Genomic DNA, 15,347 nt, shown 5'->3' on the forward strand with positions numbered 1-15,347 from the left:
TAAATGAATTCCAGGTACTTAACAAATAATTGATTTTTTTTTTGCTACTGTTTCATTTTAATTGTACAGACAGAGACACATGTAGTATGAGAACAAGCAACCAAATATATTTTAAAGAAAAAGCAGAAGGCTTAGTAAATAATCACAGAATTGTCACTGTGACTAGTGAACTTAAAAATGGTATATTTTTCAATATTTAATAAAACTAGGGAAACAAGGAATTGTGAGCTTTAAGTAAATTGATCTGTTGATATAGGCCTATCGTATTTCCAGCATTCTTGACTTGCATTGTTGTTTCATATTCAGCATTACAGCTTTCTGTTATTTCTGTTCAGTCTCACTAGCAATGCAATACTATAGTAAGCCCAACAGTAAGTCCTCTTGAGTTCCATGGTACTTACTCCAGGTAAATGTGTATTGGATTGCAGTCGATATTTTCCAAGACTGCCTCCTTCATATAGGTTCTTTGGGGTAAGATATGAATTTTAAACTCAAAAATGCCCATTCAACAGTTGATAGCACTGACAAAAGACCTGGAGCAAATTGGTGCAACTCACATCCAGATATTTTCTGAGTCACCCCTTATTTCAAAATATTTACTTATATTATTCAGTCACGGTTCTTCTACAAATGAGTCCAGAAATGGGCCAAACCTGTTTAACTGAGTGCCTGGAGACCACAACCTTTGCTGCTTAAGTTCCCTCTTGACTTAAAGATGGATTCCAAGTTACCATCATCATCATTTTCTCAGTGTGTAATAAGTATATTAGTTCAACTGATGATTGTCATGCTGACATGGATACTTCGGATTGAGTTCTGTCCATGTCAGACAACAGCAATTAAGCTCCTTCTTAATTCGGCTGTGGGGAGGTATATAAACGTAATAAAATAAATAAATAAATAAATAAATAGAGCTCTATCACATCTTTTTTTCCTGGTATGCACCCACGATTTCCACCTCCATTTCATTAACACGTCAAGCGCTCGTCACTTTCTCTTGCATGTGTTGTTGCACTATTTTGCCTTGTTTACCTTTTCACCTGCGCCAGCTCAAGTTTCCTGGTATTGCCACTGTCCCAGTGAAATGTCTTTGCACTTGTTTGCTCTCCTGCTATTGCGCTCATCCCAACCTGCCCCTTCTTCCCCCTGCAGTTCATTGGTTGTTGTGGTAGTGATGGACATTGTGATGGATGTGGGCACCCTCCCCCTCACTCTTGTTTTTTGATCTAGGGTTTTAGCAATTTAGGGTTTTATCAGCCAGGCACCGTTTCTGTCATTCGAGGTGTGATAATGTTCCCTTCTGTGTGGAGCATTTGCATGCCCACTCTCCCCCCTTTCCTGGTTGAGCGGTTCTATGGACTTAATTGCATCTGCATGAGTTTATTTATTTATTTATTTATTTATTTATTTAAGGATTTTTATGCCGCCATTCAGCCAAAAAAGGCTCTCACGGCGGCTTACAAAAGTATTTCTTGACAGTCCCTGCCCACAGGCTTACAATCTAAAAGACATGACACAAAAGGAAAGGGGATTGGGAGGGAGGAGGAGGAGGAGGAGGGGGAAAAGGAAAGCAAATTCAGGCACTACAATCTTAGTTGGAAAAATGAGTTGGCTTTGAACTGTCAGTAGGTGGCACAATTGGTGGAGTTTCTCTGCTGTTACGTTAGCAGGGAGGTCCGCTCTAGCATACTTATCATAGAATCATAGAATAGCAGAGTTGGAAGGGGCCTACAAGGCCATCTAGTCCAACCCCCTGCTCAATGCAGGAATCCACCCGAAAGCATCCCTGACAGATGCTTGTCCCGCTGCCTCTTGAATGCCTCTAGTGTGGGAGAGCCCACAACCTCCCTAGGTAACTGATTCCACCATTGCACTGCTCTAACAGTCAGGAAGTTTTTCCTGATGTCCAGCTGGAATCTGGCTTCCTTTAACTTGAGCCCATTATTCCGTGTCCTGCACTCTGGGAGGATCGAGAAGAGATCCTGGCCCTCCTCTGTGTGACAACCTTTGAAGTATTTGAAGAGTGCTATCATGTCTCCCCTCAATCTTCTCTTCTCCAGGCTAAACATGCCCAGTTCTTTCAGTCTCTCTTCATAGGGCTTTGTTTCTAGACCTCTGATCATCCTGGTTGCCCTCTTCTGAACACGCTCCAGCTTGTCTGCATCCTTCTTGAATTGTGGAGCCCAGAACTGGACACAATACTCTAGATGAGGCCTAACCAGGGCCGAATAGAGAGGAACCAGTACCTCACGTGATTTGGAAGCTATACTTCTATTAATGCAGCCCAAAATAGCATTTGCCTTCCTTGCAGCCATATTGCACTGTTGGCTCATATTCAGCTTGCGATCTACACCAATTCCAAGATCTTTCTCGTTTGTAGTATTGCTGAGCCAAGTGTCCCCCATCTTGTAACTGTGCCTTTGGTTTCTATTCCCTAAATGTAGAACTTGGCATTTATCCCTATTAAATTTCATTCTGTGGTTTTCAGCCCAGTACTCCAGCCTATCAAGATCACTTTGAAGTTTGTTTCTGTCTTCCAGGGTTTTAGCTATCCCACCCAATTTTGTGTCATCTGCAAATTTGATCAGCGTTCCCTGCACCTCCTTGTCCAAATCATGAATAAAAATGTTGACAAGGCCACTTGTCTGTACTCTTCTTTTGTAGCCTGGCCTTCCTTCCACTTCCTATATGTATCCCTTTTTGTTTTCAGGTCATCTCTAAGCTTTTTGTGGAACTACATTGGTTTCCTCTGTTGTCTTCTATCTTTTCTCCTTGTTGGAATTGTTTGTAACTGTGCCTTTAAAATTTCATTTTTTAAAGACTCCCACCCATCCTGCACTCCTTTTCTCATTAGGCTCCCTTGCCACGGGACCTTACTTATTATAGTTCTGAGTTTATTAAAATCAGCTTTCTTAAAATCCAGAGTACGTGTATGGCTACACTCAACTTTTGTCTCCTTCATAATCAAGAATTCAAGTATGACATGGTCACTTTCCCCCAGATTTCCTGTAACTGCCACTTTATCCACTAAGTCATCCCTATTGGTCAATAACAAGTCAAGGATTGCCGATCCTCTAGTTCCTTCCACCACTTTCTGTAGGAGAAAGTTATCACCCATACATGTCAGGAATTTCTTGGAAGGGACGTTTTTGGCAGTATTGGTCTCCCAACAGATATCAGGGTAATTGAAGTCCCCCATCACTACTACATCACACTTCCTTGAAACACTGGCAATTTGTTTTTCAAAAGTTTCGTCCTCGTCTTCTCCTTGATTGGGTGGTCGGTAGTAGACTCCGATTAACATGTTCTTTTTATTCCTTGCCCCATTTATTTTAATCCAGATGCTCTCGATGGGGCTCCCAGTCTTATCCGCCTGTATTTCTGTGCAGGGATAGGTATTTTTAACATATAGTGCAACTCCACCTCCCTTTCTATTTCTTCTTTTCTTTTTGAACAAGTTATATCTTTCAATTGCCATATTCCAGTCATGGGAGTCATTCCACCAAGTTTCAGTTATACCTATCAAGTCGGATTTGCCTTCATGTAATAAGAGTTCAAGTTCATTCTGTTTGTTTCCCATGCTCTGGGCATTAGTATATAGACATCGAAGACCATGTGTTTTATAGTCTGGCTTTGTTCCTACCTTGTTGCAGAAACTATTTTGGGACACTGTTGGAGCTGTTCTCTGTACTGTAGTGCATGGGCCTTCATCCATTGTTGCCTCAAAATTTACGTCTCCCACCCCCGTAAGATTCAGTTTAAAGCCCTCCTGATCAAGTTCTTCATGCTGTGGCCGAACTCATTCTTTCCAGCCCTTGTGAGGTGCAACCCATCCCTTGCCAGCAGTCCATGTTCCAAGTAGCGTAGCCCGTGGTCCCAGAATCCAAAACTCTCACAACGGCACCACCTTCAAAGCCAGTCGTTCATCCGGAGTATTTTTCTTTCCCTTTCTAATCCTCTTCCAAGAACTGGGAGGATGGATGAGAAAACTACCTGGGCCCCAAAGTTCTTCAGTTTCCCTCCCAGAACTTCAAAGTCTGAAATGATTTCTTCGTAGCTCTGCTTGGCGACATCATTTGTTCCCACATGGATGAGAAGAAAGGGGTATGTGTCCGTGGACTTTATGAGTTTCGGTAACCCTTCAGTCACATCTCAAATCTGTGCTCCAGGGAGACAGCACACCAGGTGAGTCCATGGGTCTTCACGACATACTTGGGTTTCAATCCCATGCAGCAGGGAGTCTCCCACAATGACTACTTTTCTCTTCTTCTTGGTTGACCTACCTTCTGCCTCTTGGTCACTGTTGCATGGTGTCTCCTGTACTTCCTCCTCTGCAAACTATCCTTTAGTCTCATTCTCCAGAAGCTGAAAGCGGTTGCTTAACTCCAATGGCTCCACTGGTGCAGAATGCCTTCTAATTCTTCTGTTCCTAACTGCCACTCTTTTCCAGGGAGTTTCCTCTTCATTGGCTTCCCTCCCCTCAGCATACTCCACTTCTGCTTTAGCTGGCTGTTGTTCTTCAATCTCATGTGCTTCTTGTTGCTGTTGCAGTTCCACCATTCGGTCTAAGAACTCCTCGACTTCTCTTATTCCTTGGAGGGTGGACACTCGCTGCTCAAGTCCTCTCACTTTTTCTTCCAAAAGTGCCACCAGCTTGCACTTGTTGCAGGTATACGCCATGTTGAGCTCAGGCAGTAACATGAACATTGCACACCCTTTGCAGGTCACCACCTCTAGGGACTCCTTTCCATCCATATTGTCGATTTCTGCTTTGGTTCCCCCCCTCCTTTTTGATTATAGTGGAATTGCCTTTGCTTTGTTGTGTCCTCTCTGAAGATACACAACTATATGAGTAGGTCTTAAGGGAAAGTAAGATATTTTTTTTCTTTTTTTTGGGTGGTGGTTTTGTGGGTGTTTTTTTCTCTTTGTTTTTCTTTGGTTTTCCCACCTTTATTTTTTTATTTTTTATTTTTATTTTTTTATTTTTTTAGAGGCCTCCTCCTTGACCTCCCCTGCCAAACTCCTGTTTGCTCTTCCTGTTCGCTCGCTCCCTGGGAATCTGGCTTACTTTTATAGCTCCTACTTGAGCTGGGCCAGCTGCTCTTCCCTGCTCCTGCTCAGCTCCAAGTCAGGAACCAGAACTTCTGCTCTTCTTTCCTGTCTGCTGCCAGCCACCAGCCATGGAACATTGGGGAACTTACTGTTAGCAAGGTGATGTGGACCTGCTTTAAAAATTGGTGCAAGACAGTGGCACCATGGGGGTACGCATGCGGAATACCCCCTTACCATCGGTACTGGTCATCTAGAAATCTGCATTTTTTTTAGAACACTTAATCATAGTTTGGAAGGCACATTCCTGTTCAGTGCCCACTCCCAAAGAAGGACCTTTCCACCCCAGTTACTGTACTCCAGTATTTACTTGAAGAAAAGGCACTTTTTCATGTTTATCTAGAACACTCAATAGTTCTGGTGCAGCAATTGACGAGCTAACAAAGGTTTGGCCACGTTGATGTTCTCTTTAAGATGCAATGCCTGAAGATAGATGATGTTCGGGGTGGGTGGGGGAGATATAAATGCTTACGCTGAATTGTGTGAGGTAATGCATACATACATATAGGTGATTATATTAGTAAAACAACAACAAATTGTTTGACTTCAGCATAACAATCCGCCTTGGATAAGGACCATACTTTATCATTTGCAGTTTGGCGCCTGGACCGGAGGACTGACAACTTAGAGCAGTGTTGGAAATCCAGTGCAGGGGTGCCATACAGGAGATGAGAAGCCAGAAGGGCATGAGATGAGGGGCAATGTAAATATTTTCTATTATTCTTAATGTTAATGGCTTGTTTTTTCTTATGTGTTATCTTCTCATTTTAGATTTTTTAAAAAATTAGTAATGTGCATAAACCAATTTTATTTTATTTTTAAATATTTGGGGGGGGAAACAACCCTTTTCTTATTTAAAAATTTGCATAAACAAATTCTATTTATTTTTTTAAGATGTGCAATAACAAGTCTTAATTTTTTAAATATGTTCCTTAAAATATTTATGTATTCTTTAAATATGTGCAAAACCAAATTTTAGGTATTTTTAATATGTGTAAAATCAGATTTTATTTATTTTAAAATATGACCAAATAATGTTGATTCTAAGATTTTTGATTAAACATGACTTTAACATTGATCAATGCTGCCTCTGTAATTCGCAAATCCAGGGTTCTGCAAGCTGCAGGAATCCTGCCCTCTTTTTTATCTACACATAACAGATTTGACCCTTTAAAGGAACTCTTCAGATTCAGCAATGACCATCCCAAAGCTAGGCACCTTAGGGAGAATTTTAGAGATTGGACCCAATGGGTTAATGGAGGAGGACATTGTTGGAAAGTACGTAAAAAACCCACATTCATTCAAGAGGATCACATCCAAGCAAAGGTGTTTGTTTTTTAAAAGGATCATGGAGCATTTCTAAAGAATTCCAGTTTTAATGATTAAGGCAGACACATTGAAAGCAACGGTTTGGGGTAAATGACTAGCATTGGAGAGGAGAAGAGCACAGAAAGTACTTTGAAAATCTGCTTTCAAGTGCGAAGTAGTACACTGCTGATTCAGCTTGGAAAAGAGGAGGGGAAGGGGAGATGTGAGAGAGGTGTACAAAATTATGCATAGTGTGGAGAATGTGGATGGGGAGACATTTTTCTCCCTCTTTCATAAAACTAGAACTCAGGGTCATCCCATGAAGCTGATTGGCGGGAGATTCAGGACAAATAAAAGTCTCAGAGGCAGTATCATGGGAAAAATGGGTTAGAGGGTGCTGTTGTCCCCATGTCTTGGTTTGTGGGTTCCTGGTTGAGATCTGAGATCATGTGATACTTGAATTGCACACAGGTGACCTCCATTCAACTAATTATGTGACTTCTGAAAGCAATTGGTTGCACCACAGCTTATTTAGGGATGAATACTTATGCTACCAACAATTACTAGTTTGTTTTTGTTTACTTAACATTTGTGCCACAATAATAATAATAAAAATATTTTGCATCTTCAAAGTGTTAAGTACATTGCGTAAATCACATGGTAAACATACCAATTAACTCCATTTTTATTCCAGGTTGTAACACAGCAAAATGTGGACAAGTCAAAGGAGGGCAAATACTTATGTAAGGCACTGTGAGAATGTAAGAAGAGCTGTGCTGCATCAGATGAAGGGCCCATCACACAGTGGTCAACCAACTGTTGATCAGGAATCCTCAAGCAGAACATGGTTGCTAGAGCACCCACCCATCCATGTTCCCCAGCCACTGGTGTAAATAGGCTTACTGTCTCTGATACTGGAGGTAGTACATAGCCATCAGGAGTAGTGGCCATTCATAGCCTTCTCCTCCAAGAACTTATCCAACTTTGTTTTAAAGCCATCCATATTGGAGGCCATCAGTACATCTTGTGGTATTGAATTCTATAGAATCACTATGTGCTGTGTGAAGAAGTACTTCTTGAAGCCCCCTGGACCCCTTTAAAAAATAATGGGTGCTACATTTGCCATCTTCCAGTACTCTGGTAGAGAGGATGATTTTAGGGATGTTGCATAGTTTGGTTAGAAGATTTCTTTGAGAACTCTAGGATGGATACCATCCAGGCCTGGTGATTTATTTGCTTTCAATTTGTCAATAAGGTCAAGAACTTCTGTCACCATTTGCCTCAGTTTCTAAGCTTCCCTTCCTGAAAGCATCAGTTCAGGCACAGTTATCTGACCCCCATCTTCTGCAGTGAATACCAATGCAAAGAATTCATTCAGCTTCTCTGCAGTCCCCCTGTCCTCCTTTAGTACTCCCTTAACTCCATTGTCATCCAGCGGTCAAACTGCTTCTGTAGCTGGTTTCCTGCTTCTGATACATATAAAGAATTCTTTATTGTTGGCCTTCATATTGTTAGCGATATGCTCTTCAAAATCCTTTTTTCCCCTCTCTTATTGTCTGCTTGCATCGCCTTCGTGCAAGTTTGTGCTCCTTTTTATTTTCCTCACTTGGGCAAAATTTCCATTTTCTGAAGCAAACCCTCTTTTCTATAATAGCTTCCTTAACACAGCTTGCTAACCATAGTAGTGACCTCTTCAACTTGGTGCTACCTTTCCTAACCTGTGGTATACATTGTAGCTGAGCTTCTATTATTGTGGTTTTGAGTAGAGCTGTGCTCCTCTCCGATTCGGATCCCCGAACCAGGAGCGAAGCGACCCGATCCAGACCTGCTAAATTCAGATCAGGATTGGGTCTAGGGACCTGCAGAGTGAAGTGAAGTGGATCACTTCATTGCGGATCACTTCACCGTGATCCGGAGCTCCGAACACCATTTTGAGCATTTTTTCCCATTGATTTGTATTGAGTGATAAAATGCCTATAACTTCCTAATTTTTAAAGATAGAGCCCTGAAAATTACTGAGCTTAGAGATTGCTCATTGGGGCTCATTTGTGTAGATTTTCATAAATATCCATTCAGCGGTTGGGCTGCAATGAATTTTTTTAATGGGTAAAAGCGGGAGGGGAAATAAGCCTTTTTCAGCATTGATAGACAGCTTCATCTCCCAATCGTGCTGAGTGATCACCCCATGTAAAGCATCCTCCAATCCCAATGTTGGAGGCGGGGGGATAAGCAAAAGGCATACAGAGAAACTTTTCTTTCTTTGTCTTTGGGTAGGACTTCGGTCAGTGAGGAGTGGATTGGCGAAGCAGTAGCCCGAGCAAACTCACACAACCGTACGTTGCTCCAGTAAAGGAACCCACAATCCAATCTTTTAAATAATATACAAAGTAAAATAAAAGATAGGCAACACAGCACTGCAAGGTAACCACAGTAGCCTTGGTGGAAAACAGGATAACCTTGTGCTGTACAGCAGTGGTGGAAAAATGGATGATGTCCTGGGCATGTCCAACATTGGAAAGACGTGCCCACTGTCCAGGGCCCTTGAGGACAGATTAGAAACCTCAAAAGGGGAAACAGTGGACTGTGCCACTGTAGTCTACCTCCCGGTAAGGCAGGACAACAGGACAAGGCAATGGTCCAGTCAATGAGTTGCACAAGTACATCAGGTGGCTTCTCAAAGCCAGGAACCTAGACACTAGCCCCCAAAGGAGGTAGACATGCTGTACAGGAGATCCACTTTTCCAACACTGCTGTACAGCACAAGATTATCCACTTTTCCACCAAGGCTACTGTGGTTAGGTCACTGGGCACGTCCACGTTCCAATATTGGAAATAAAGTCAGGCCGGCTTTTTGTTCTAATTCTTCTTGTTGTTGTGATGATGATGATGATGATATGGGTGTGTTTGTTTACAGTGTAGTCAATCAACTCTGAAGCAAGGAACACAAAGCTTTACTGTTGTACTGCTAGCCTCCTGGGATGCAAAAGGCATCTCTCTGTTCAATTCCCACCTCACAGGGCTGTTTTGTGTTTCTGGCTTTGAATGGCCTGGAAACAATCCTTGGCTAACTTACTTGTGCCCGCAGAGCTGTGTGCTGTCTGCCCGCCTCCCTGGGTTCCCACGTTGTGGGTTAGCCGAATCTAGTGGGATTTAGCCATGGATGTATTGCTTACTTGTGCATTAGCACCTACCTGCCAGCCTCCTCCACCTCTATGCCTGCCTCTGCCTGGGTGCCTTCGTTGTGGGGTAGCGGGATCTTCTGGGAGATTCCCAGAGATCTATGGCTTACTCATGCAACGTACCAGCCCCTTACTCCCAGCCTCTGCCTGCCTCCTCTGCCTCTTTGCCTGCCTCTCTGTGCCCGCTTTGTGGGGTATTGGGATCTGCTGGGACTTACTTCCCCACAGATTTAGGTCTTACATCATGTAGCACCTTGCTGCCTATCTGTATGCCCTCCTGGTGCCAGGGAGATGTAGATGGGCTGGGAGGGTCAACCCCACAAGCCTATGGCATGCTTGCTCCCAGTGTTTCAGGGGCATAGCTGCCTGCTGCCTCTCCTCCTCTGTGCCCGCCTCAGAGGGTAGGTTTGTGTGTTTGTGCTTTGACTCAGGGCATTAGTCCTTCCTCGTCATGAAAAGGCAGCTGCATTTTGTATGTGCTGCTGTCATGATGACTGAATCCACTGCAACAATGTAAGCTCATTATTATTATTATTATTATTATTATTATTATTATTATTATTATTACAATTATTGGCTGGGCATACCCTGGAGTGTGTGAACTCTGACGAACCCTGAAGGATCGTCTATTCAACGGCATCTCTGTTTGATGTGTGTGCATCTTGAAAAACAAACACGTTATAGCACTTTGAAATGAGTGGATGGCCTGAAAAAAATTAAGTTTTTAGACAGTATTGAGACACAAGCATGGCAACGCAAGGTCTGAGTTGTTTCTCACATGACAAGCTATGTGCTCTATGCTCACCCAGTTTAATATTTCTATCTTGAATGTTCCCTGAGTTTATTTTTGAAGTGGTTAACCTGAGAGGAAGATTCTGATTTAGGTTTAACTTTAAAAATTCCCCAAAAATCAGGGCATGATCTGATTTCCTTCAACATGACCATGCCTAAAGTCCTGTGTGGATGCTATCATGGTGCCCAGTTACATGTGTGTAAGCTTACAAAATAACGGAGATAACTGCATTTCTGTAAATGGGGAAAATATTTTTTAAGAATTCCCCCAAAATCAGGGCATGATCTGATTTCCATCAAACTGACCATGCCTAAGGTCCTATGTGGAGCTATCATGGTGCCCAGTTACATGTGTGTATCTTATGAAGAGAGACTGAAGAAAGACTGAAAGGACTGGGCATGTTTAGTCTGGAGAAGAGAAGATTGAGGGGAGACATGATAGCACTTTTCAAATATTTAAAAGGTTGTCACACAGAGGAGGGCCAGGATCTCTTCTCGATCCTCCCAGAGTGCAGGACACGGAATAATGGGCTCAAGTTAAAGGAAGCCAGATTCCAGCTGGACATCAGGAAAAACTTCCTGACTGTTAGAGCAGTACGACAATGGAATCAGTTACCTCGTGAGGTTGTGGCCTCTCCCACACTAGAGGCCTTCAAGAGGCAGCTGGACAACCATCTGTCAGGGATGCTTTAGGGTGGATTCCTGCATTGAGCAGGGGGTTGGACTCGATGGCCTTGTAGGTCTCTTCCAACTCTGCTATCCTATGATTCTATGATCTTGAAAAATAACGGAGATAACGGCATTTCTGTAAATGGGGAAATCTTTTAAATTTTCCCCCAAAATCAGGGGATGATCCCATTTTGTTCAAAGTGGCCATGACTAATGATCTATTTAGAAGCTATCATGGTGTCCATTTTCATGTTTCTAACTTGAAAACTAAAAAAGTTATAGGCATTTTACATTTGCTATGCAAGTCTATGGGGGGGAAACGGAACTCAGGATCCACAGCGGAGCGGAGGTGGATCATCCCGAAGCAGAGTGGACCCAAGCCGAAAGGTGTGGCTCAGGATCCAGAGCAGATCATGGGGTCCGTGCACAGCCCTAGTTTTGAGTATCCTCCACACATTTTGAAGAGATTTAACCCTATTGACTCTTTTTTTCAAATTCCTTTTCACCAGTTCCCTCATTTTAGAGAAGTTTCCTCTTTTGAAGTTAAATGCTACAGGACAGTTACCCACTTAAATATATATTAAATCAGATATCACTGTTACCAATTGGTTCAAGAATATTTACATCTCATACTAGGTGACACTATTTAGGATTATATCCAGGGTCGCCCCTCCTCAGGAAGAGTTGGATTAAATGCTGATGTTAGAAGGATATGAAACTTGGTGGGGGGATTTCGGGCTTACGTGAAGTATTTTATGTGATTTGCCTGTAAGAGGTTACATCTAGAGTGATTAGGGCCTAAACCACTCAAAGAGATTTTGATGATTAAGAGCCTTACTACATGCCCCCTACACACATCAGGTTTTTTGTTAAACCTAGGCATGGGAGGGGGCAATGATCTCCATCCAGATTGCAGCATGTAGGGAAGAGATTTGTAACTCTTTTTCCTCCTCAGTTGAGATTCCAATGAATGGGAACTTCCCCACCCCCCAACTGCAGCATGGGGTAGCAGACATTGAGAGGCCATTCATTTTTAATCTCTCAGCCACTATCAACAGGATACAATATAACGGACAGGACAGTTTTAATTAAATGCCCAGGATCCCTGAACAGTCTCAATGGCACTTTGTCCATCCATACTGGTTGGTGCTCTAGCTGCATTTTATTATAAATCTATTTGCAACAAATCAAGACTGGTGGGAAAAACTTTGAAGAGCAACATAGAAAACACTGAATTGCAAGAAATTGTCAACAATGTTGTTTGGATTCTGCATAAAAGTGAGTGAACAAAGGATGGCAAATCTAGAGATAAGGGCTATTGTGGAAGGAATCCAGAAGATAGTTTGAAAAAGGATTTTGACACCTTTTCCCAGCCCCGCACAAAGATGCTGTGTGGGGAAAGGGTTAATGGGATATTTGAATGATAAGCCAGGGGTTATGAAGCTGGAACAGGGACATGACATTCAATCTCAATGCAGATGAAATGCATCCATGAGTATGGTTCCAGTGAAAAGGACATTGACAAATTAGAGAGAACTGAAAGAGCAAAAGAGATCTTATGGCTGAAAATCTCTCACCTTTAACATTGCAGGTTTAAGAAATGAATTCTGCTGGCTTTATATCCAAGAGAAACTAAGAACCTGATCATGATCTCTCACAGAAAAACAATCTGGTGATGGACAGCTTGTTACTCTAGCAAAAAAAAAAAAAAAGATGTGATAAGATCCAGTAGCTGGAAGTTGAGGTTAGAAAGTTCAAGCTGGAAATAAAGCAAGGGTAATTAACTACTGAAACAACTTGACTAAGGATTTCATGGAGACTCTGTCACTTGATAATAAATCAAGATTTGGTGTTTCTGTCTAAGGAGTACACACTGTAGCTCAGTCAGAGCAATATTTGATTTACTGCTGGGCCTCTTTGTGTTTGTTTCTGTTTGTTTGTTGCAGCAATCACAGCAGAAAACAGAACTTTCAGTCATGTCCAAGATGGAGGTGAAGGCTACTGTGATTGAGTCAGTAGTATATTCAGGTTACTTGAGGACCGTTCCTTACTTTCTGACAAGAATACTGTACTGAAAGGTTGCCCTGTCCTTCCCATCTAGCTTACAGGAGGCATTTATTTTTAAAACCCACCTACAGCCAACTCCAGACATCAGTAGTAAGACTTTGTTTAAAGTACTAACACGACCTCACAGTGGACAGCATTAAAATAAACAGGCCTCAGCCAGGACCATAGAAAGCGGCTGTATTCCCATGAAACCAGATCCAGTGTTGTAAGGGGCCCATATCCTAAGCCTATTGAATTCCGTCAAGTTAGGCATACCTAACTCTGCATAGAATTAAGCTGTAAGTAGTTTATAATTGTAATGTAAATTTCCAAAGCCAAAAGAGCATGTAATGAGGTGAGAATTAGGGCTGTCCAGGAACCACCCAATCCGCCTCAGAGGCCGATCTGGAGCCCCCAAAGCAGCCCTGATCTGCCTCAGGGCTGCCTTGGGGGGTCCTGACCTGCCTTGGCACTGAAGCCGAGGTGAAATTCGGACCCTCTGAGGCAACTAGGAGTTTTCTGGGTGCTGACTGCGCAGCTGGCACCCAGAAAACTCACCCCACTTACCTGGTGCCTCCGCCGCCTGCCGCCAGGTAAGCCCCCTCCCCCTTCCCCACTTACTTGTGTCTGTCAGCTTCCACTCCGACGATGCTGAAGCCCGGAAGTAGACCACAGCCTACTTCCAGGCTTCAGTGTCAATGGAGTGGAAGCCGCCGGATGCAAGCTGCCAGTGACGGACCCAGGTAAGTGGGGAAGGGGGAGGGATGCTTACCTGGGGTCACCGCCGCCAACTTGTGCCCAGCGGCGGCAGCAGCGAACGGAGGTAAGGGGGAGGGGGGCTTACCTGCCTCTGACACCACCGCCATCTTTCTTCTGGCAGCTTCCGGTGCTGCCAGCGGAAATGAAAGGGAGTAGGCCGCGCGATATCTTAAAATCGTGCAGCCTACTCCCTTTCATTTCTGGCAGCGGCACTAGAAGCCACCAGAAGAAAGATGATGGTGGCGGCGGAGGCAGCAGTTAAGGAGACTGCTGGGGGGCTGGGATGTGGGGCGGCTCTGAAGCGCCAAGGTGGCTGGAAGCTTCGGAGCCAATTGGCTTCGGCTTTGGGCCGTCTTGGCCTTCGCCCAAACCGCCTTGGATCTGGTTCGGATGGGTCCGAACCACCCCGATACGCTTTGGATTCAGGGTTCAGATCCGAGACAGTGCACAGCCCTAGTTAGAATATGATAGGTAGGCTGGGGTATACTGGAGCATAAACCTGAAATCTAAAGAGAAGAGAGTATAATGCATAGCACAATGGCAGATAACTAAACTTATTGGGTCCATAATACCCAATGCTATGAAAAGACACCATTTGCTTTTGGTAATGCATAGATTATATGTGATCCTTATCTATGTACTGAGGAACAGAAAATTCCTAATGAATTCAGTCTTGCAGCCCATTTGTATCATTGCCATTTGAACTATCTTCTCTTAGGAGGGAAGGCTTGGCAATGCTACCTTGTTGGTTTGGATTTTGTGCAGTCCAAGCTTAAGTCTGGTTTGATAGCATTTATTATCTTACACAGGGGGAGCCCTATTTAACAGGAGGAAACTGCTAAAGGGCATTTTGGAAGGTGGCAGCATATATGATGTTAGTGGATATGAAGATGGATGAACACTTTGGCTGAGGATATTGGGTCTTGTAATAACGTTGCCTAAGTAAGTACTGAACTGCTGTTTCTCTCAGGACTTAATTTTTAAAGTTGAACATCTGTGGTGATAAGCGGTTGTTTCAGGTTAGAGGAGTTTCTGTATAAACAAGAACATTCAAGGATACGGAAGATACTTTCTTTTTGATATTCCATTCATTTTTGTTATTAAAATAATTCATTAAAATCATATTCCTCTGTTTCCATTACTCCCATTCATTTTTATTTCCTATTGCTTTCAGTGGGAGATCCAGTTGCTCTTCTTCTGCCTCTAACATCTGTGTTTTCTACTCACTTGGCATGACATTCTCAGATGTCCTGTTACTCTTCCAAGTAATCAAACTTGCCAGACTTTCCAAAGGTTCCTATTTTAGAGCTCCATCAGTTGAGGAAAATCATGTTTGCTTACCATTGCGTCTCTGCCCCTGCATTTGTCCCTCATTACTTGCTCTTTTGAAAGTGGAAGTAAACAACCTGCACATGGCCCATTCAGTGGGCCATTTTGATCATGCTGCTGCTTCTGAACACAGCAGGAGACAGCAGCAACTTCTGT

The sequence above is a fragment of the Elgaria multicarinata genome, chromosome 7, assembly GCF_023053635.1.
Source record: "Elgaria multicarinata webbii isolate HBS135686 ecotype San Diego chromosome 7, rElgMul1.1.pri, whole genome shotgun sequence".
Classification (NCBI taxonomy): Eukaryota; Metazoa; Chordata; class Lepidosauria; order Squamata; family Anguidae; genus Elgaria; species Elgaria multicarinata.